Here is a 23930-nt window from a genome sequence, read left to right as displayed (position 1 = left end):
GATCTCAGTACGGAATTGTGCTCAATTCTGAATGCAGCATGGGCAAGTGGGAATTTATAGCCAAGGAGCAGGGGGGTGGTCAGTGGGTAGAAAATTACTAAGAGGAAATGTCAGGTGTAAGGGGGATTCTGGCTAAACTGAGCTAACAGGATTCTGGCTGGAGACAGGCCAGCGTGATCAGGCATCATCTGGGGGATGGTGAGGGGTGAGGAATCTGTTAGGTATCAAAGGTGATCAGATATTGAAGGTGATCAGATATTGAGGATGGGGTATTCTTGCTAAACTGGCTTAGCAGGTTTCTTGCTAAAGCTGTTTTTTTTTTTTTTTTTTACAAGGAACTGCACAGATGGGCCTAGGAGAAGGTTCAGGGGCCTGACTAAGGTTAGGTCAAAAAGAGATCCTTTGTCACCTGTCACACTGACAGGCTCACCTGGCTTTCCTTGAGTTCACTAACAGTTTTTCTTGTAGTTTTGGGGGGCCAAAGGAGGAGGGAGTTAGGGGAAGTAGCTGGAAAGGGCAAAAGAAAATAAGTAGGTATGTGCAGGGGGAATCTTTAGTTAAATTCCCACACTCTGTCTTGCCACCAATGCTGCCTATTTCCAGATTTGGCCACTGATGGCTGTTACATCAGCTATTTGTCCCTCCAGAGATAAGCCAGCAGGAAGCGACAAGAGCTCCCAATCCTTTACATTGAAGTAGAGGTCGATGAGCTCTATTTCAGGAGATGAGCTAGATGTTGTCTTGGCTCTAGACTGATTTAAGAGCAGCGAGTTTGTAAGCAAAGCAAAGCACGCCCCCCTGAGGCTGATGAACGATGGCTTTGCTGGGAGGTGTCTGTGTTCAGAAGTTTAAGTTGGGAAACATCTAGAAAAATGTTTGCCATGTAGATTTTCTTCCAAAGGATAGTGTTTGTGTTATTAGGCAGGCAATTGTTCTGGAGGCTTTCACAAACATCCTGTGTTTTACTAGAAAGCCGAGGCTCAGACAGCTCCACGCCAACCCTGCAGGCAGCCGGGCCCAGAGCCCTCTGCTTGACGCGTCTGCAGTGTCCAGCCTCCAGCAGGGAACTCTCGCGCCACCTAGTGGCCTCACGCCCACATTTCAAGGGGGCTGCTTGGTGCTGAGTTTACCAGGCTAGGTAGGGTCTGCGAGGGACTAAGCAAAACAAAACTGAACCGAATAGAGAAAGACGAGGGAGGGGAAAGTGCCATTTGTGTTTCAGCTTCATGTCGATTCATTATTTCCGCAAATACTTCCAGGCATTATTCTAAAACCGAATATACATTTTTAGATGTGCTTTGTCTGTACTGTATTAAAGGATGATTAAAATGAAATTTGCTGTGATTCATATAATTTGGAGGGTAAGATGCAGGATTTTTTGCAGGTCTGGTTGTGGCATTCTAGAATGCTCAAAGAACCGGCTGGTCACTGCTGGGACCAGGAAGAGCTGAGTTCTGGTCTCGGTCCAAGCGTGCTTAGTGGGTATCACTGAGACAGCCCAGTGTGCCAGTGCTTGTCTGCCCCAAGACCACAGTGCAGGGAGAGGAAGCAGGGAGAGAACTCGCTATTTGCATTTCTGTGAAGAAGTAAATGGCCAAAATGACATAAATATTAATTTTCCTATTGAAATAAGAAACCACAGAACTGTTCCCAAAGAAATTTGGCAGTTTGGGAGTTTTTAAAGCTGCATTGAACGTGGTTTTACGTGCCGTTGGAATGAGCAACAGATGATGAAGAACATCTTCCTTTTTCACTTCCTCTTGGATGCGGGTCACTCTCACCCACAGATTTAGAAAGCTTGGCCTTGAATCTACTTTTCCCTACTGCTTCTAGGCAAATTACTTAAGTTCCATCTTCTCCTCCTCCTTCTTCTATGTTATTTTTTTCCCCCACAAAATTCATACAGCACAGAACTTACAGAAGAACAGGTCCAAGTAACATTTTCAGCTCCCTTCACTGCATAGGCACACTCTGATCCCAAGATAGCCCCCAGCTGGTTGGCATCATTCTAGGTTAAAACCTTTCCTTTGCATGTATATGTACATATGTATAATATGTACTATTTTATTTTACTTGCCTAAATGGGGTCACACTTAGTTGTATTATTTTCTTTTAAAATCATCTTTATTGAGGCATAATTTAATATAATAAAACACCAATTTAAGTTGTGACAAATGTACAACTTGTGAAACTAATACCCCAATCAAGTCATAGACTATTTCCATCACCCCTCCACCCCCAAATCCCCTCATGCCTCTTTGCAGTCAACTTCACCCCCCATCACCAGGCAAGATCTACTTTTTGTCACTGCAGCTTCTATTGGCCCTTTCTATACTTTCATATAAATGGAATCATGCATTGTATAGTCTTTTGCGTATGGCTTCTTTTGCTAAGCGTAACATTTCTGAGATTTGTCCATGCTTTTGTGTTTGTCACTAATTTCTTTCTATTGTGGAGCGATTTTCTGTTGTATAAATGGCGCCCGATTTGTATACCCATTCTGCTGCTGATGGACAGTAGATTAGTGTCCAGATTTGGTCAATGAGTGCAGCCACTATGAACATTCATGTACAAGTCTTTGTGTGGACTTACGTTGTCATTTCTCTTGGTTAAGTAGCTATGAATGGAATTGTCATATCAGTAAATATATGTTTAACTTTGTGAGAAACTGCCAACCAGTTTTCTGTGATAGTTATGCCATTTTGTAATCCCACCAGCAACATATGAAAATTTAGTTGTTCCACATCTTTGGCAAAACTTTTTTTTTTTTTCTTTAATTTCAGACATTTAAGTGGGTGTATAGAGGCAGCTCACTGTGGCTCTAGTTTTCTTTTCTCTGATGGCTAATGATGTTGGACATGTTTTCATGTGCTTTTTGACCATTTATCTATCTTCTCTTGTGACGTGCCTATTCAAATCTTTTGCTCACTTTTAAAATTTGGTGGTTTGTCCTTTTGTGTTGGAAGAGTTCCATGTTTATTTTTTACCCTACATTTTGTATACACATTGTTGGTCAGATATAATAATACCCGTCTTGCCTTCTCATCAGACTGGTCAGATGAAACAATAAGTTTGGAAATGCTTTGCAAATGGGGAAGAATAACATAAGTGTCATTCATAAAGGCCATAAGGCCCTTCCTGTTGTGGTCACAGAAGCCGTCTGCTTCTTCTGCCTGTCATAAGCCCGCATAACTGCACAGCACTCAGGCCAGAGAGTTTTTTGTCTTCTCTTGCTTGTCATTTTAATTTGTGACACACAATTAACTGCAACATGTGTTTTCAGTTGTGACACTGGCCTGGGAAACCAAGGGATGTTGTTAAGTGGATTTCCATGATTTTGTAACAATTGTGTGTTTTGCTACATCTTCTGTTAACATGAGTTAATGGAAGCAAAATACCATGGAAATCTCCTTTTCTTCATGAAATTGATTTCTCTTAAATACAGTGTTTGCTTTTTCCCTTTTAAAAAAAGGGCAATTTAAGGCTCACTGAAAAAAAATGAGCCTTGGAAACATGGAAGCATAGAGGGAAAATTCCACTACCCTTAGATCTCCATTATCTTCTCTCCTAAAGTATAATTTCAGAGCCTTAAAAAAAAATTTCTTTTCTTCCCTGATGTGTATGTTTGTGAGTATTGGTCTTTGAAGTATTTGAATTTGGTCTGTAAATCCACAGAGAGATGATTACAGAGTAAAAGTCCGCAAAGCCTTTAGGATATGCTAAGCCCAGCAGGGCTGGTCCTTGTATTTACAACAGAGAATCCTGGAAGGTTCCACACACCTAACTCTAGGGGAGTAGCCAGCAAACTTTAGTGTGTCCACACTGTGGGATGCTTTGGCTCATACCTACCCTTCTGTTAATTTCTTTATTTGGTTTTTATTTTGCACTTTGACAGTCTGATCAAAAAGTAGAATCTAGTTGTCTTAGTCCATTGTATGCTATTGTAACAGCATACCTGAGACTGGTAATTTATAATGAAAAGAAATTTATTTCTTATGGTTCTGGAGGTTGGGAAATCCAAGACTGAGGGGCTGCATCTGGTGAGGGCCTTCTTGCTGTGTCATCCCATGGCAGAAGGCAGAAGGGCAAGACAGCAGGTGCGAGACGGATGGGGGAAGGGGGTTGAGCTCCTCATTTTATCAGGAACCCACTCCTGGAATAGTAAACCATTCATTCCTCTCAACACTGTTGCACTGGGGATCAAGTTTCCAGCACATGAACTTTGTGGGACACATTTAAATCACAACACTCATTGGTGAACTTAAGTTCACCATGGTGATGTCAGCTAATTATTTCTTTCTAGCAAGCACACCTGGCAAGAGCTCTGCAAATGTTTGTTTTACATTTTTAAGATACCGTCAGTGTCACACTCTCTGCTCCCAACTCCACACTCCTCTTGGGTTGTCCTAAGTCCATCTCTGCCTTGTTTTGTTTCCCCTCTGCTCTTTTGTCTTGGGGCTGATGGCTTATTCCAGTTCACATATAAGGAAAGATCTGTATCAGCTGCCTAGATTCTACCTACTTAGATCCCCAGGAAGTCACCTGCGTCTCTCCAGGCCTCGCTCTGCCCCAGGGTTTGGGTGTTCCTCATTTTCCTTGGCTCATGGCTCAGTCTTCTAACTAGCCTCATGGCTCAGCCAGCCCTTCTCTTCTCAGACTCACCTTTTACACTGCCATGAAAGGGAGCATTATAAGGGGAAAACTGGGCTGAGCACAGTGGCTCACACCTGTAATCCCAGCATTGTGGGAGGCCGAGGTGGGAAGATTATTTGAGGCTAGGAGTTAGAGACCAGCCTGAGCAAGAGCAAGATTCCATCTCTACAAAACATGGAAAAAATTATCAAGGTATGGTGGTGCATGCCTCTAGTTACAGCTACTTGGGAGGCTGAGGCAGGAGGATTGCTTGAGCACAGGAGTTTGAGGTTGTAGTGAGCTATGAGGATGTCACTATACTCTAGTTGCAGTGACAGAGCAAGATCTTATCTCATAAAAAAAAAAAAAAAAAGGAAAAACTCGGAGCAATGCTGACCTTGAGGTACTATGTGACATCTATTTCCAGAATGCTTTGTGCCAGCTCCTCAGCCTCACCTCCAGTCTGATTCAGCATTGGCCACGCTCAGAACAGCCTGGCTTCTCCCTTGACCCAGGGCCTTGGCAGTGCCATTTCTCTGCCTAAAATGCCCCCGCCTTGCCTGGCTTGCCCTAGACTGTGAATGCCATGAGAGCAGGAGCCACAGCAGACTGGTTCCCTGTTGTGTCTTCAGCATCCAGCTTAGCACCAGGCATGCACTAAGTGAAGACCTTCTGAATGCAAGCTGCCCCCTCTAGGTCTGGGGTGGGCCACACTGTGAATGACTAAAGCACTCTCCCCTCCTGCAGGTGGGGTCTAGACATAGTTTTCTGCAGGTGCTTACTCAGTTGTCAAGAGACTCAGAGGCCACAGAACCTCAGCACAGTAGTGGTGACTATGTCATTCACCTTTCTGGGTCCTCAGACTCCATCCCTCTTGCTGGGTCTCTTGGGTCCTGGAGGTTCTCTCTTCTTTCTGTTTCCTCCCACACCAGGGAAGCCCAGGTCTGGGCTGTGGCCAGTTGGCAGTGTGCCTGTGTCTTGCCCAATTCCTTTCACCTCTCATGGAGCTGACTTCCCTAGCTAAGGACCAGTCTCTACCAGGCAGTAGCAGGTTACACAGGTCCTGGTTATCAAGGTAGATTAGGCATTTGTAGAGAATTAGAAAGTATAGGAAAAATGAAAGAAAATCAGTACCAACTCCACCTTTCAAAAGCAATCACTGTCCACATATTTCCAGCTTGTTGTCTGGCTTTTTCCTGTTAGCTAACAGGAATTCCCAGATCATAGTCATGTCTTGAAGTTTTAATATTTCTTAGGTGAAAATAATCTTCATTTAGGTGCTCTTCCTGAAGACAACTATGAAATGATAATTTAAAAGTCAGATTAGAAAATGACAAAAGAATCATTTTTATTCACACTGGATTTTGGCCAGTGGCCAGCCACTATGTAGAGGTGAGATGACACACGAGGGATATAAGGAAATGAGGAAGCTGATGGAAGTAGGTTTCCCAAGTGAAAACAAGGGATGAGTCGGCAGACAGGCAGCCTGTACGTGACCTCCACACCTGGATTCCTGGGTGGAGGTCAGACAGTCAAGCTCTTCGAAAGCTGATTACAGCAGGTGGTTCTCACCCACCCAGCCAGGAGGAGGAGAGAAAGATTTTCCCTACAGCGGGCAGAGGAGGAAGGGTGTGATGAAATAGCAACCCCTAGACACCTCTAGATTTCCTGCAGTGACTTTCTGCATTGTCACTAGAGTGCCAAATGGGACTCTCTCAGCCATGCAGCCTGGTTTGGGTCTCCCTAACCAAGTAAGTCTTCCCACTTCTGGCATCTCAATCAGTTAATCAATATTTACTGAGTACCTACTATGTGCTCCCCACTGTACTTAGTGCAAGGTGTTTAGGATAGGATTTGATGGTTAAATCCTACCACATATCTCTTCTCTAGAGAGGAAGAGTTCCCTATAGAGGAAGCTGTGTGTGCAGATTTCAGTTGCCCAATAGGGAACAAAGGGCTAACTTTATGAATGACCTGACAAATATCCAGTGGCACCCAATGCAGGGCTTCTCTGGTATCTGGGTTTGGGGGTGCCCATGGATGGGCTCATGGCCAAAGAAGGGCATCACTCAAGTTTCCTCACTCAAATGGAAAAATGAAAGAAAATCATTACCAACTCCACCTTTCAAAAGCAACCACTGTCCACATAATTTCCAGCCTGTTGCCTGACTTTTTCTGGCTAGCTAACAGGAATTCCCAGGTCACAGTCATGTCTTGAAGTTTTAATATTTCTTAGGTGAAAATAATCTTCGTTTAGGTGCTCTTCCTGAAGAGAACTATGAAATAATAATTTAAAAGTCAGATTAGACTTCAATCACTCACTCAAGGGCATCACTCAAATCCATACAGGTAGGCGTGTGAAACATTTACACACACAGCCAGCCCTGTGGATGGCAGTTGGAATTGGGAAAGCATGGGGGATGGCTGGGCCTCCTTCCAGAAGGCTCTGACCAGGTACACTTACTACCTGGGGGCTTGAGGAACAAAGAGGACAGGAGTAGGCTGGGCCTTCCCCCATGGAGGAGAGTTTAGCCAGGCCTGTCTGCCCTTCCTCTGAGTGCTGCAAGAAGGGCAGGGCAGCCCACCTGCCTGGGCACAGGGAGTGGGAGGACGTGGGCACAGCCACTAGCCGTGAGCACACCACCTCCCTGCTCCCATCCAAGCCACCCCAGTGTATGTCAGCGCAGCACACTAGCTACTTCTCCTCCTCCTAGGGCAGGGGAGGCAGGGATGGAGGAGTAGAGGCAGGTGTTGGTGAGTGCTGAGGGGCAGGATGAGGACAACCTTCCTTGAAGAATCAACATTTAAGTTGGGACCTGAGCATGGGCTAAAGATGGGACCATGGCAGAGTGGTGCTGAGGTCTCTGTGTGGGCGCATCTGGCTGGAAGCTGAGTCTTAGCCATTTCTTGAAGGTTTAAGGATTAGGATTCAGCCCAAAAGGAGGAGACTAAGAGTGAGCTTGGGGGTTAGGATACCAGTCTTATCCCTCAGGAATGTAGAATACCAGTTATGGTAGGACAGCTCTCCATCCTCAGGAAAATACAACAGACATATTTACATGGCTAGGGAACATGGTGGGGCTACTGGTACTTCACTCAGTTAACACACATTGCAGAGTATCTACTGTGTATCAGGTTATGTCACAGCTACCACGGTGACTGGATAGACAAGGCACCTGTTCACATATAGCCTAAATTCTTGTAGTTGAGACAGGTAAAAGAATAGTTAAGAAAAAATAAATCAAGGAAATGTTCTGATGATGACACATTCTGTAAAGAAAACAAAACATGACTGGGGGAGGAGGATGGCGGATGTGTAACCTCAGAGCGTGTGGTCAGGGAAGGTCTCGGGGGACATCGATGAGAAGGAACCAGGAGTGAGATGATCTGGGAAGGAGCCAGCAAAGGCCACAGCACATGCAAAGGCCCTGAGGCACCTGAGGAGCCTAGGAGGAATCTAAGAGGGCCCTATGTGTGCGGCAGAGTGAGTGCAAGACTGGGAGTGGAGGGGTGAAGTCAGAGGTGTAGATGGGGCCTTGGAAGCCAGGATGATGAATTTGAACTCTGTTTGAACTCAGATGGGGATCACTAGACGGTTTTAAGCCAAGGAGTGACAAGATCTAATTTATTCTGTAGAAGGATCGCCTTATTTAGGGCAGGGTTGAAGCAGGGGAGTCCACTAGGTACACAGGAGAAAAGATGGTGGGTTGGAGCTGGGTGGTAGTAGAGGGCAAGGAGGAAAGTGGACAGATTTGGAATATGTCTTGGAAGTGGAACCACCAGGACTTGTTTATGGGTTGTGGAGGGAGGGTTGATCCCTGAGGGGGAAGATTGAAGAGGAATCAGGTTTGAATGGCAGGCAGGAATGGCTTTGGTTTTGGCCATTTGCAGAAGAGATGCCAGGTGTCAATGCCAAGTTGGCAGTTAGACAAACAAGTGTAGATAGATTCCATGGGAGAGGCAAGGACTAAAGAGGTAAGAATGGAAGATGTAGGTGGTATTTGAAGCCATGGGACTGTGAGATGAGATGTCTTGAGTATGTTAGTACCTGGGCCCCAGCTGAGGGAAGGGAGACCATGCCCAAATCCTACCAGCTGATGGGGGCTGGAGAGGGCAGGGTGGCGTTGAGCTTGCAGGTTGACATTCTTTCAGACCCATATGTGGGTGTGTCTGCCTTGGGCTGGGACTGGCACCACCCCCATGTCTCCCTCATTTCTCCTTTCTTATCTCTATTCACATGTTTCCTGGAAGCCCCCATTTCCTTTATATCCAACTGGTCACACCAGTTGGGCTGCAAAGCCCAGAGCACATGTCTGTTGGTCCTCGTTTATATATTGCCTCCTTGGTTGGCATGTCTTGCAAGATGTTTGCCTTCTGCCTTGTATGACTGACTGAGTAAAAAAACCTATATTTATATTACATGACATCCTTTGCAGTCCATCTGGGGCCCTTCATCTCAAGAATTGCAAGAGATTTTAACAGTCGTTCAATCTTCACTTTGAAGACGGGAAATTCAGGGCCAGAGAAGAGAAGTAATTTGTCCAAGGTCCAACAGAAAAGAGAACAAACAAACAAAAAATCAGTTGGAATTGTGAGTTCCTGGAGGTCGGGGACCATTAGTGTTGTTTTTGGTCATTATTCCATTACATGGAGATGAGTTTCAGCAGTAAAAGGGACCTTTTAAAATTAAAATGATATACCTTTTAAAAATGCTTTATTTAGACATAATTACAGATTCACAGGAAGGTGTAAAGAAATGTCCAGGGAGATCCTGAGTCTCCTTCACTCAGCCTCTTCCAATGTTAACATCTTGCATTATTATAGTACCCTATCAAAACCAGGAAATTGACATTGGTATATCCACAGAGCTCATTCAGATCTCACTAGTTATGCTTGTACTCATTTGCATGTGTGTGAAGCTCTATACAATTTTATTATATGTGTAGCTTCACGTGTCCACCACAATCAAAACACTTAACTGTATCATCACCGCCAGTCTACCTTCCCACCACCTCTGCCATCTCTAACCCCTGGCAACCACTAATCCATTCTCCATCTTTATAAATATGTTACTTGTTAAATGTTACACAAATGGAATCATGAAGTACATATCCTTTTGAGGTTGGCTTCCCCCCGCCCCCATTCAGCACAATTTCCTTGAGTTTCATCCAACTTGTGTGGATCCATAGTTCTTTACCTATTATTGCTGAGTAGTATTCCATTTGGCCACTGTGAATAAAGTGACCATAAAACATTTCTGTACATGTTGTTTGTGTGAGCATAAATCTTCATTTCTTGAGATATATGCCTAAGAATGCAATTGCTAGGATGTAAGGTAGATTCATTTTTAGTATTTTTTAAATTTCAAAATATTATAGGGAGTACAAATGTTTTTGGTTACATGTATTGATTTTTGTATACTTGATTCAGGGTTATAAGTATGCCCATCATCCAGATAGTGTTCATTGCACCTATTAGGTAGGTTTTTGCTCACCCCTTCCTATTCCCTTCCCCCTACTTGATTTCTGCTGAATTTTAAATTCCTCTGTGCACATGGGTGCTCATTGGCTAGTTCCAATTTAATAGCAAGTACATGTGGTGTTTGTTTTTCCATTCTTTAGATACTTCATTTAGAATAATTGTTTCCAGTTCCATCTAAATTGTTGCAAAAGGTCTTAATCCATCCTTCTTCAAGGCCACATAGTATTCCATAGTATACATATACTGCATTTTGTTAATCCACTCATGAGGTGATGGGCACTTGGGTTGATTTCACATCTTTGCAATTGCGAATTGTGCTACAATAAACATTCACATGCAGATGCATTTTTGATAAAACTTATTTTCCATTGGGTAAATACCCAGTAGCGGGATTGCTAGATTGAATGGTAGGTCTACTGTTAGTTCTCTGAGGAATCTCTACATTGTTTTCCATAGGCGCTATACTAATTTGCAGTCCCACCTATAGTGTATAAGTGTTCCTTTCTCTCTGCATCCATGCCAGCATCAATTGGTTTTGGACTTTTTAATAAAAACCATTCCAACAGGGGTAAGGTGATAGCTCATTGTGGTTTTAATTTGCATTTTTCTGATGATTAGTGATGTTGAGCATGTTTTCATATGTTTATTGACTATTTGTCTATCTTCTCTTGAAAAACTTTTGTTCATATCTTTTGCCCACTTTTTAACAGGGTTGTTTTATTTATTCTTGCTGATTTTTTGAGTTCTTTGTAGATTCTTGTTATCACCTCTTTATCAAATGTATAATTTGCAAATATTTTCTTGCATTCTGTATGTTGTCTATTTGCTCTATTGATTATTTCCTTAGCTGTGCAGAAGCTTTTTAATTTGATCAAGTCTCATTTATTTATTTTTGTTGTAGCTGTGATTGCCATTGTGGTATTCTTCATAAATTCTTTGTCTAGGCTGATATCTAGAAGAGTTTTCCAACATTTTCTTCTAGAGTTCTTAGGATTTCATACCTTACGTTTAAGTCTTTTATCCATCTTGAATTAATTTTTTGTGAGTGGTGAGAGTTAGGGGTATTGTTTCATTCTTCTGCATGTGACTGTCCAATTTTTCCAGCACCATTTATTGAATAGGGTTTATTTTCCCTGATATATATTGTTGTCTGCTTTGTCAAAGGGCACTTGGCTATAATGTATGTGGATGGTTTTATATCTGGATTCTCTGTTCTATTATATTGGTCTGTGTCTATATTTTTGTGCCAATACTATGCTGTTTTGGTTACTATAGCCTTCTAGTATAGTTTAAAGTCCATATTGTGCTGTTTTGGTTACTATAGCCTTCTAGTATAGTTTAAAGTCCATATTGTGATGCCTCCAGATTTGTTCTTTTTGCTTAAGATTGCTTTGGTTATTCAGGCTTTTTCTGGTCCCAAACTAAGCATAGAATTATTTTTTATAAGTTTGTGAAATATGATGTTGGTATTTTGATGGGGATGGCATTTAACTGCCAATCACTTTAGGTAGTATGAACATTTTAACAATGTTGATTCTACTTATCCATGAGCATGATATGTTTTTCCATTTGTTTGTGTCATCTGCCATTTCTTTCCTCAGTGTTTCATAGTTCTCTTTGTAGAGATATTTTACCTCCTTGGTTAAGTATATTCCTAGATATTTTATTTCCTTTGTATTAATAGCTATTATGAATGGTATTGAGTCTTTAATATTATTCTCAGCTTGACTGTTATTGGAACAGTTAACAGTTATTGGACTGTTATATTGTGTATAGAAATGCAACTGATTCGTGTACATTGATTTTGTAACCTGAGACTCTGCTGAATTTATTTCTTGATACCAGAAGTCTCTTGGTGGAGTGTTTGGGATTTTATAGATATAAGATCATATCATTAGCAAAAAGCAATAGTTTGACTTCCTCTTTCCTGACATAGGTAGCCTTTATTTATTTCTCTTCCCTGATTGTTCTGGCTCTGACTTCTAGCACTATGTAGAATAGAAGTGGTCAAGTGGGCACCCTTGTATTATTCCAGTTATTAGTGGGAGTGCTTTTAACTTTTCCCCATTCAGTAGGATGGTGGCTGTGGGTTTGTCATATATAGCTTTTATAATCTTGAGATATATTCCTTCCATGCCTAATTTGTCGAGGGCTTTATCATGAAAAAGTGCTGGATTTTGTAGAATGCTTTTTCTGCATCTATTGAGATCATATGGTCTTTGTTTTGTTTCTGTTTATGTGGTGACTCACATTTATTGATTTACATATGTTGAATCATCCTTGCATTCCTGGAATGCAGCTCACTTGGTAATAGTGGATTTTTTTTGATGTGCTGTTGAATTTGGTTTGCTAGTATTTTATTGAGGATTTTTGCATCTATATTCATAAGGGATATTGGTCTGTAGTTTTCTTTTTTTATTGTGTCTTTTCCTGGATTTAGTATTGAGGTGATATTGGCTTCATAGAATGACTTGGGGAGAATTCCCTCCTTCTAGATGTTATGGAATAATTTCTGAAGTATGGGTACCAGGTTTTTTTCGTACATCTGGTAAAATTCAACTGTGAATCCATCTGGTCTGGGTTTTTTTTGTTGTTGTTGGAAGATTTTTTATTATTGCTTCAATCTCATTGTCTGTTATTGGTCTGTTTAGAAGTTCTATTTCTTCCTGATTTAGTCTTGGGAGGTTGTATGTTTCCAGGAATTTGTCCATTTCCTCTATGTTTTCAAATTTATGTGGGTAGAGATTTTAATAGTATTCACAGATGATATTTTGTATTTCTGTGGTGTCAGTTGTAAAATCTCCTTTTTCATTTCTGATTGAGCTTATTTGTGTTCTTTCTTTTCTATTCCTGGTTACTCTAGCAATAAGTCTATCAATTTTTTTTATCCTTTCAAAAACCCAACTTTTTGTTCCATTCACCCTTTTTATTTTTTGTTTTCCATTTTGTTCTGCTCTAACCTTAGTTATTTCTTTTCTTCTGCTGGCTTTGTGCTTGGTTTGCTCTTCCCTTTCTAGTTTCTGGAGATGTATCATTAGGTTGTTAATTTGTGATCTTTCTGTCTTTTTGATGTAGGCTTTTAAGGCTATGGATTTTCCCCTTAGGACTGCTTTTGCTGACTCTCATAGATTTTGGTAGCTGTGTCCTCTTTGTCAATCAGTTCGAGGAATGTTTTGGTTTCCATCTTAATTTTATTATTGATCCAATAATTGTTAAGCAGCAGGTTGTTTAATTTCCATGACTTTGTGTAGAATTGAATGTTTCTCTTGGAGTTGATTTTAAGTTTTATTCCACTGTGGTCTGAGAAGATATATGGTATGATTTCTATTTTTTTTTTTTTTTTTAGTTTGTTGAGACATGTTTTGCGGCTTAAGATATGATCAATTTTGCAGAATGTTCCATGTGCCAATGAGAAGACTGTATAATCAGTAGTTTTTGGGTAAAATGTTCTGTAAATGTCTGTTAGACCCATTTGTTCTAGAGTCCTGTTTAAGTCCAGTGTTCCTTTCTTTATTTTCTGCTTGAGTAATCTGTCCAGCACTGTTAGTGAGGTGTTGAATTCTCCAGCAATTATGATGCAACTGTTTATCTCTTTGCTTAGATATAGTAGAATTTGCTTTATGAATCTGGGAGCTCCTGTGTTAGGTTCACATATATTTAGGATTACTATGTCGTCCTGTTGAATTGCTTCTTTTACCATTATGTAATGACCATCATTGTCTTTCTTTACCATTATTGATTTAAAGCCAATTTTATCTGATATGGGATTGGCTAGATGTGTTTTATTTTGGTTTCTGTTTGCATGGAATAATTTTTTGCATCTCTTCACCTTGAGTTTGTATGAGTCCTCGTGAGTTAGATGTGATTCTTGGAGACAGCAGTTTCTTGGGTTGTATTTTTTTATCCATTCAACCAGCCAATGTCTCTTAAATGGGGCATTCATACTGTTCAAGACCATTCATGTTGATTGATAGAACTGATATATGGGATGTTATTCTGTTCATCCTGTTGAGTAGTACCTTGTTGTTTTGTTTACTTCTTATATTGTTGTTTTATATGAGAGTGCAGCTTTCCTCTTGGAGGAGAGGTGCTCCATGTGTGTGCTGTGGCTGTGACCCACGTTGCCCCTCCTCTCAGTTCTGGCTATGTGGGTTCCCTCACTTCCTGAGGTTAATTCACAAATCTCCCCTCCGTGTCCCTGGTTGAGTCCTGGGGGTATGGGATCTGGCCTGTGAGCCTATCCCTAGTCCCTGAAGATCATTCCCTGACTGTTCTAGGGAGATGAATGCTGGTGCTGAGTTGCCTATGGGGTGCTCAAGCAGGTTTGATGTCTCTCTGCTTCAGTGTGTGCCCTGCTCTGATGAAGCTGCCAAGCAAGCAGCATCAGGGAGGAATGTTGAGCAGGGAGCTCACAGTCCAAGCACTCCTTAGTCTGCTGCAGGTCTTTAAGAGGAAAGGTTTGAATCCTACTCTCTGTGTAAGCCTTAGGGTGGTGGGCACAGCAACACAGGAAGCAGCTACACCTGAGGGCCCTGGCTCAATCCTGTCTCTCAGCAGCTGCAGGCAGTGGAGAGGAAAAGGAACAAAGAGTCTGAATGGAGGAAAGATAGCACCCCGATAATTTCTGCTCCTCTCTCTGGAAGGCAGCCCACCTGGAATGTCCAGGCTCTGGGATCACACAGATTCCACGGGACCCACCGGTGCCTGTGGCTTCTGCAGTCTGGGCTGGAGTTTGGAAATGTTTCTGTGGGAACAAGCAAGTTCAAAACTGAGGGGCTGAAGCCCTCTGGGGAGGACAAAGGCGCATGGTGGGTGGAGAAGTCATATGGCGCCTGCCATCTCGGCTCAGGTCTATGGTGACGGGAAGCAACCCTGAAGGCTCTGCCACCCTGGTGCTTTGTCCTCAAGGAGCTCCCAGTTTACTGGCAGGAGCTGCATTGGGGCTTGTGAGGGTAAAATGGCTCTCCAGCAGCTCAGGAGCCTCCTGAATGCTAGAAATGTGAAGGAGGGAGAAAGAAACTGCTCCACCTTTCACTACACTCCAAGCCTCCTGGGGTTGATTTCTGTTGATATCTTGCTCGTTTTCTTCTTCTTTTTTTGTTTTATAGTTACATTTCACAGAACCTTGCTCCTTCTTGTTCTACTCCACATCTTCTTCTTCCTGTGGAATCTCTTATATGTTCTGGCACTTTTCCCTTGGAATTATACCTGATCTATGATTGTTGGTTTGTTTTTTCTTTTTCATCTGAAGCTTTTGAGATGATTTGGCAGCTGGTATCTCTGGGTCACTCCTATCTCCCTGATTTTTAGTTTTGAAAGGAACCTGCCAAAGAATTTTCCATAGTAGCTGTGCCATTTTATATTGCCACCAGCAATGTATGAGTGTTTCTCCACATCTTTGCTAGCATTTGGTGTTATCACTAATTTTAGCCATTCTCATAAGGGTATGTGATATCTCATTGTGGTTTTAATTTGCATTTTTCTAAAGGCTAATGATGCTGAACATCTTTTCATGTGTTTATTTGTCATCTGTATATACCCTTTGATAAAATGTCTGTGCATTTTCTAATTGGATGGTTTGTTTTTTAATGTTGGGTTTTGAGAGTTCTTCATATATTCTAGCTACAAGTCTACTGTTGGATATGTGATTTATAAATATTTTCTCCAAGTCCATATTTATTTTTTCATCTTCTTAACAGGGTCTTTTAGATAGCAAATATTTTAATTTCAATGAGGTCCAAATTATTATTATATTTTTTATGGATCACACTTTTAGTGTTAAGTCTAATAATTCTGCCTAGTCACAGGTACCAAATATTTTCTCCAGTGTTAATTTTTGAATATGGATTAAAGTTTAGGTTTAGGTTCTTTTTTTAAAATTATGTATGTTCAATTGCTCCAGGATGATTTATTGAAAAAGATATCTTTCTGTCATTAAATTGCTTTTGCTCCTTTGTCAAAAATTAATGGGGCATATTTGTGTGGTCTCTTTCTGGGTTCTTTATTCTGTTCCATTTTTTATGCATCAATTCCTCCACCAATACCACATTGTCATGATTATTGTAGCTATATACAAGTTCTGTACATAAAGTACAGAGAAAGTCCAGCCAAAACAGAGAAAATAGAGACGTTTATTGAAGAAGATACAATATACAAGAAACATCATACATAGGACAGTGATGCCTCAGTCCTCTTCAAAGTAGGCATCTTGGGACCTACACAGTTCTCCCAGTGTCTCTTATCTGAAACCCATATAAGTTCAATATTCTCAGGTGTTCTACTTGTTGAAGGCCTTCCAGAATATGTATCACTTTAAACAGATTCTTAACCATCTTTGAAGCATTTGTGCCACACTTTTATTTGTGCTTCACTCATTGTGTCATTCCCCAAAGCCTTCTGAATCATCTGTATAGTTTTTGCAGAAGAATGTTCAAGTTTAATGCAAAATTTGATGCAGATTTGATGCTCTACTTGCTCAGTCATTTGGAATGCAATGGCCACACAGTACACATGCTCACTCAATGGCATCTAGCACCCCACTGACTAGTTCAGTGAAGTCATCATTGTTCACACATGCACATTACAGTACAATCTCCCTGGCTGCCAGGTTACACTGATGTCACACAAACTGTTCTTGTTATATTAACAGTGGCTGGATATTTTGTGGACAGACCTTGTAGTAAGCCTTAGCATTGGAAAGAGCATTTCTTCCTACTGTTTTCCTTTTCATAATTGCTCTGGATATTATAAGGCCTTCTCATATAAATTTTAAAATAACTTTGTATATGTTATTATATATTATATATAAAAAACCTTATGAAGATTTTAATAAAAATTGTATTATGTGTACATATTAATTTATAGGGAACTGATGTCTTTGCTCAGCTGAGTCTTCTATGAACATATCTCTTCAAGTATTTAGGGCTCCCTTATGTTATCAGTGTTTTTAAATTTTTATCATAAAAATTCTGTATATGTTTTGTTGGATTTATACTTAAGTATTTTATTTTCTTTGGAGCAATTGTAAATGTCATTGTTTTTTTTATTCTAGTAGTAAATTTTCAGTGTATGAAAATATAGTGGATTTTTGTATACTGAACCTTGGGATTTTCTACATAGACAAGCATGTTGTCTGCACATGGACAAAAGGTTTATTTCTTCCTTTTCAATCTGTATGTCTTTTATTTCTCTTTCTTGCCTTATTGCAGTGGCTAGAACTTCTAGTACTATGTTGAATAACAGTGGTGAGAACAGATATCCTAGCCTTATTCCTTATCTTAGAGGGGAAGCATTTGGTCTTTCACCATTAATCTTGATTTTTAAAATTCCTTGCACTGAGGTTTTTAAAAATATTTTTGAGGATGGAGTGGGCTGACACCTTCTTATACTTACAAGCTGAGGCCTTTTCTAATTATTTTCTTCTTTGCCTTGGAAAATCTGATAAAACATTTTAGAACTGTGTAAAAGAGAAGGAAATCAGCCAAGTGTAATGCTTTTACTCAGAAGAAATTGCATCGACTTTGTGCTCACTCTTTCAGCTTCTTGGCCTTTTCATGGCTCTTAAGATCCCAGAGTAAGTTCTGGTTAGCAGAAGTTATAGTAAGCCTGACTTCTAAATAAATGGAGTGAGTTTAACCTTACTGTTATGACTTAAAGAGAAGGAGAGGCCTTTATAATCCATGAACTTCTTAAGCAAAAGCGATAATGTTACCTCCATGAATATATAACACCAAATTGAGAGAAGTGGGCTGTGGCAAGAAGGGAAAGGAAGTCAGTCCCATGTGAAGGCATCACTCAGCCTTCTGCTCCATTCCCCTGAGGAAGCACAGTCCTCGTATTGTTGTTATTTTTTCTTTTTCAAAAAAAAAAAAAAGCCAGAAATGCAGGTTTTTTAAGGAAATTCACCGACTTTTAATGTTGGGAACTAATTATATTTCAGAATAACACTGAGTGGGCCAAATAAACTTGTGTGGGGGACTAACTGGCCGATTTGCAACCTTTGATACTCAACTGGGTCAGCCAAGTGTGCCTCATCATTGCCAGTCATGAAGGTGATGTGTGATTGGTCAAGCAATCATTTTTGCCCAGCATCTCATCTGTTTCAATAGGATCTAATGGCTCATTTGCCCTTGCAATCTTTTTCATCCTATTCATTTATTTTTAAAATCTATCATGTTTTGTTTTAAACAGCCAAAGCTGGAGGCAACCTTTAGCCCACCCCCTTTCTAATGATCATTTGGTATCAGGCTATGTGGGATTTAATTGTTTTATATTGCCTGAAAGTCAACAGTACGATTCCTCTGCTAGGTGTGGTAGAGATTCCAAGAAGAAGGCGTGGGAGAGATTCCAGGGAGAGAGACTGACTGTGTGTGTATGTGTGTGTGTATGTGTGTGCATGCAATGTTGTGGAAAGAGTGGTGCAGAGGGCAATATCATGGTGTGGAAAACTTAGTCTAAGGAAGCATCAGGAGATCCCTGAAGTCAAACCTATTTTCATAACAATACAAGACATTATTTGTCTTTTCCCTCCCTCTCATTTTTTAAATGAATATCGAGTATAATTTTCCAGAAGCTACATACCATGTGATGAAGATATTATTGCTCTGATGGCTAAATGAAAGGTATATGTGTGTTTTTGTATTTTTTTGAGACAGAGTCTCACTTTTGTTGCCCTGGCTAGAGTGAGTGCCGTGGCGTCAGCGTAGCTCACAGCAACCTCAAACTCCTGGGCTCAAGCAATCCTGCTGCCTCAGCCTCCCAAGTAGCTGGGACTACAGGCATGCGCCACAATGCCCGGCTAATTTTTTGTATATATATTTTTAGTTGGTCAATTAATTTCTTTTTTTTTTTTTTTTTTTTTTTTTTACACTTCCCACTTCATGGAAGGTCAATTAATTTCTTTCTATTTTTAGTAGAGACGGGGTCTCGCTCAGGATGGTTTCGAACTCCCAACCTCGAGCAATCCGCCCGCCTCGGCCTCCCAGAGTGCTAGGATTACAGGCGTGAGCCACCGCGCCCGGCCTTGTGTTTTTGTATTTTAAAAATTTGTTTTTTAAAAGAAATCTCTTTGGGGTCCTCATTCATTTTTAAGAGTATAACGGAGTCCTGAGATCAAAGAGTTTGAGGACTGCTGGTGTAGGGCAGGGGTTGTCAACCCTGACTGTACATTGGAATCATCTGGGGAGCTTTAAAATGGTACTGATGCCTGAACCCCACCCCAAACCAACTGAGCCAGAATCTCTGTGGATGGAAGTCATCAATGTCACCATCACCATCATCCCCTTCACCATCATCATTATCATCACCCTCATCATCACCATCACCATTGTTGTCATTATTGTCATCATTGTCACTATAATATTTATCATTATTGTCACTATAACCATCACCATCATCAGCATCATGATCACCATCATCATCATCATCATCACCATCACCTTCATCATCATAGATAGTAGAAATGGTCATTATTTATACTATCACTATTACTGTTATCATTATCTTTATCACCACCATCACCATCATTATCATCATCATGATAAACTATCAACTATCATCTTGGTCTTCTGCATATGGCTATCCAATTTTCCTCACATCATTTATTGAATAGGGATACTTTCCCCCAGTGTATGCTTTTTTCTGTTTTGTCAAAGATCAGATGGCAACATTAGGATGGTTTTATATCTGGGCTCTCTGTTCTGATCTACAGGTCTATGTCTTTGTTTTTGTGCCAGTTCCATGCTGTTTCAGTTACAATAACCTATAAAATGTTGGAAAACAGTTCTAGATATCAGCCTAGGCAAAGAATTTATGAAGAAGACCCCAAAAGCAATCACAGCAACAACAAAATTAACTAAATAGGACCTGATTAAATTAAAAAGCTTCTACACAGCCAAGGACACAATCAATAGAACAAATAGACAACCTACAGAATGGGAGAAAATATTCACATGTTAAACAGACAATAAAGGGTTGAAAACCAGAATCTACAAAGAACTCAAGCAAATCAGCAAGAAAAAAAAATCAAACCTTTTGAAAAAGTGGGCAAAAGACATAACTAGAAGTTTTTCAAAAGAAGATAGACTAATGACAAACAAACACATGAAAAAATGCTCAACATTTCTAATCATCAGGGAAATGCAAATCAAAACCACAATGAGGTATCACTTATCTCCAGTGAGAATGGCCTTTATCAAAAAGTCCCCAAACAACAAATGCTGGTGTGGATGCAGAGAGAGAGGAACACTCCTACATTGCTGGTGGGACTGCAAACTAGTTCAACCTCTGTGGAAAGCAATATGGAGATACCTTAAAGCAATAAAAGCAGACCTACCATTTGATCCAGCAATCCCATTAACTGGGCATCTACCCCAAAGAACAAAAGACACTTTATAAAAAAGACACCTGCACTTGAATGTTTATAGTTTATGTTTTAAACCACATGTGAAAACCACACAATGGTCAATTATGCCTTCTGCTCACTATAAGATCATCAGATCACAAAACAGAATTGGGGCAATTTCACCTGAAATCAAGAGACCCAATACTAGGTTAACTGAGAAGGCCTTAATGTAATTAAATATGTAACTTTTCCTGACTTTTTGAAATAGTAAGAAGAGCTCATGACTCTCTATTTCCTAGTTCTACCTTGGCAGATCTTAGACTGAATACAACTCATAGGTAAATAAGGGAAGAGGAAAAGAAACCTTACTTTTTTTGCTATTCTTTCCAGATGAGAATGGTGTTTTAAACCACAATTTCCAGGTGAGGATGGCTATTCTATGAGTGAGAAAATAGGGGCCAAGCAGTGCTCTGGGCTGCCTAGGGATCAGAAGTCAGCTTAACTTTCAGATTTCCAGGGAAGGAGTTCAGAATGCCCTGGGTATACTCAAAACTTTGTAATGCAAATAGACTTTCATGAACAATTTGTTTCATTTGTTATGATAGGAAACTGGCTTTATGTATGCCAGAGGATGGGTGGAGGAGGAAGAAAGATGGGTGTCTTGGGTTCTCTGTGCCTCTGAGGCAGTGACCTGTTTCCTCTTATGTGAAGGATAGCGTGAACATTAAACGTGCGCAGATGAAGTATGTGTGAGACAAGTTAGCCTGATAGATAACAGAGATGTAGCCATTCCCATGGGGTCTTCATTACTCTTCCTTTTTGCTGTTTTTGCTTGTTCTAACATAAGTAACAGAAACTGATTTTGACCCCAAAAGAGAGGAGGAAGCACCTCCTCTCCTATCTTGAGCTAGGTAACCCGTCTGCCTCTGCAGACCATTGTCAAGAGGCTGACATCCCTGGAAACCATGACCTTATGCTTATGACAAACAGGTGTGTAGCCAAGGCGGGGTGCAGGGTCACCCATAGCCCTAGATGCTCATGGACGCTGCCCTGGGAACCAGAACCTTCCTCACACACACCATATGCACCTCACAACCACCCAGGGGGAAATCATTAACATCATCACTGTTCAGATGTGGAGACTGAGGCAGAGAGGAGCAGTTACCTGCCCCAGGTGACACAGGGAGTAAGCAGCAGATGCTGAAATGTAAAGGTACTATAACATCTGCCTGCCCAACTCAGGCTTAGGGCTGCCTGTCACCTCCCTCTGCACAGGACAGAGTTACTGGACCTCAGACTGAGTCCCAGCTCTGCCACAGGTTAATGTGTGAACACCAAGCCTCACTTTCCTGGCAGTGACGACTAAATGAACCCTTATGAGAGGTGCGTAAGAGGACACAGGTACACTCTCACGCCACTGGGAGCGAATGCTATTCAAGTACTGCAATTGCCGCTGTCTTCTTTCCTGCTGTTGCTGCTGCTACAGTTGCCACCTTTGTTGCAGCTGCCATTACTGATTTTTTTTTTTAACGTGGGTATGTGTTTATTTTATTTATTTTTTTTATTTCGGCATATTATGGGGGTACAAATTTTAAGGCGAAAGGGCATTTTTTGAAACCTTAAAATTCGTTTCTGATGTTTTTCATTTTATGTTGCTATTGCTCTTTTATTGCTACTGTTGCTCTTGCTGCTGTTGCTGGCGCTGCTCAGCTGCTGCTGTTGTCTGAGACCACTTCCCTATAGAAAGTAACCACCAGCACCTAAAACCACTTGCACCTTTACAGTGGCCTGGAGAGGATTTGGGGTTAAGCATGATACATGAGAATACAACGTAAGAGGACACTGCACCAGCTTGAGTGTGAGATGATGAGGCCTCTGTTAGGGCGCAGACACATGACATCTTTGCTCTGTCCCCTAGGAGCAGCAGCCTGGGCCCCACACCGGGGCTGGGCACTGACCTCCCAAAGCAGATAGGAGGTAGGTGTCTGATAAGGGGATTGTCCGAGGGCGCATGTGGACTGCTTACACTTGTTGGGCTATGAGGGCATCACTGCCAAGTGGCCACTTGAATATCTTAAATGTAGAATCTCTCAGTGGGGTCTAATCTGTTCAGAAATATCAAAAGAATATGATGAGAATGGCTGGAATTCCAGTGCACCAGTAGCTGTACAGCAGGGGCATCTTGTAATTCTTGTAAATTGAGTCCTGGATGTCTCTCAGCTCATATCCCATCCTGTACAGGGGAGGGTGGTTCCAATGGAGTAGTAGCCCTTCTGCACTTTCCTGCAGGGCCTAAAGCAGGGGATACTTTACATGTGAATCAACTGCAAATGGCTACCATGCTGAGCCCTGTTTGGTGCTGGGCAGATGCAAAGAAACAAAGGGCTTTTCCCTCTCCCACCACTCACGGAACACATACAACACACAACAAACACACAAAACTACACAAAATGTATACACACAACACACATAAAATACAGAAAACATACCTATAAAAACCCAAACACAGCCCCCAAATATACTCATACCACAAACAGACACACACACACACACACACACACACACACACAGTTAACAACCTGTCAAAAAGTCTGAAAGGTGTTTGCCTCTATGGTGAATAGTCCGAAAAGTGAAAAAATTATCTGATAAATTAGAACACGTAAAGATCACTGTAAGATACAAATATTTCAAAAGTATATAAAATACGTGTGTCCTTTGTCCTACCAACTACATAGCAAGGAATTTATCCTAGAGAAATTATTAATGGTATGTGCAAAAATGAAAGTCTAAGCATATCAAGCCCAGAATTTTATCTCTCTCTCTCTCTCTCTCTTTATATATATATGTATCTATATAGAATAGTGTAAAAGTGAAAATAACCTAAATGTTCAAAATTGAGGTTTAGTTAAATGATGACCTGTTGGTATGTCACACACAAGTGAGGTGTCCCTTGTCTGTTGTTCATCCTCCAATAAACAAACAGCATCCCTGTGTGTCAGTGTTGGTACAGAATATCAAACTTACTGAAGTTTTATGGGATAATAAAGGTGAGAGGTTACCATACATTGAATACTCACCACACTACATAGCATCGCCTATTGTAGACATACTTATGTCTCTCATTTTCCTCCCTGTGGGAGCCACTCAGCACAGTCTCTGTAAATCTATTTTGCACCCACCCGGATGAGACACCCCCTACCAACCCCCATCTTCCCTGTCCTGAGAGCAATGCGGGTTTCTTCTGCACTCGCAGTCTCATTCCTGCCAGAAGTCAGCACAGCAGAAGTGCCAGCGGTTACCCCAACCTGCCTTCTGAAGGCAAGTTAGTGGCTGTTATTTTGTTTTTACTTCTTTTCCTTTACAATCTCATCTTAGGCCAAGGGGTTTATCAAGAAGTTCTCCAAAGACATGTGTTTCCTTATTACGAATCTAACAGAAAAATTAGGAACTTTTATCCCAGCCATCAAGGGAATAG

The 23930-nt window shown here is 41.1% G+C and overlaps 1 protein-coding gene across 1 annotated transcript in view; it reads left to right on the top strand.

Moving 5' to 3' along the window:
- Positions 1-23930, top strand: part of IL37 (interleukin 37) — a 45509-nt gene that overhangs the window by 2969 nt on the left and 18610 nt on the right. The window lies entirely within an intron of this gene.

The sequence above is a fragment of the Microcebus murinus genome, chromosome 3 (assembly GCF_040939455.1).
Source record: "Microcebus murinus isolate Inina chromosome 3, M.murinus_Inina_mat1.0, whole genome shotgun sequence".
NCBI lineage: Eukaryota > Metazoa > Chordata > Mammalia > Primates > Cheirogaleidae > Microcebus > Microcebus murinus.
This window is presented reverse-complemented; position numbering and strand designations above follow the sequence as displayed.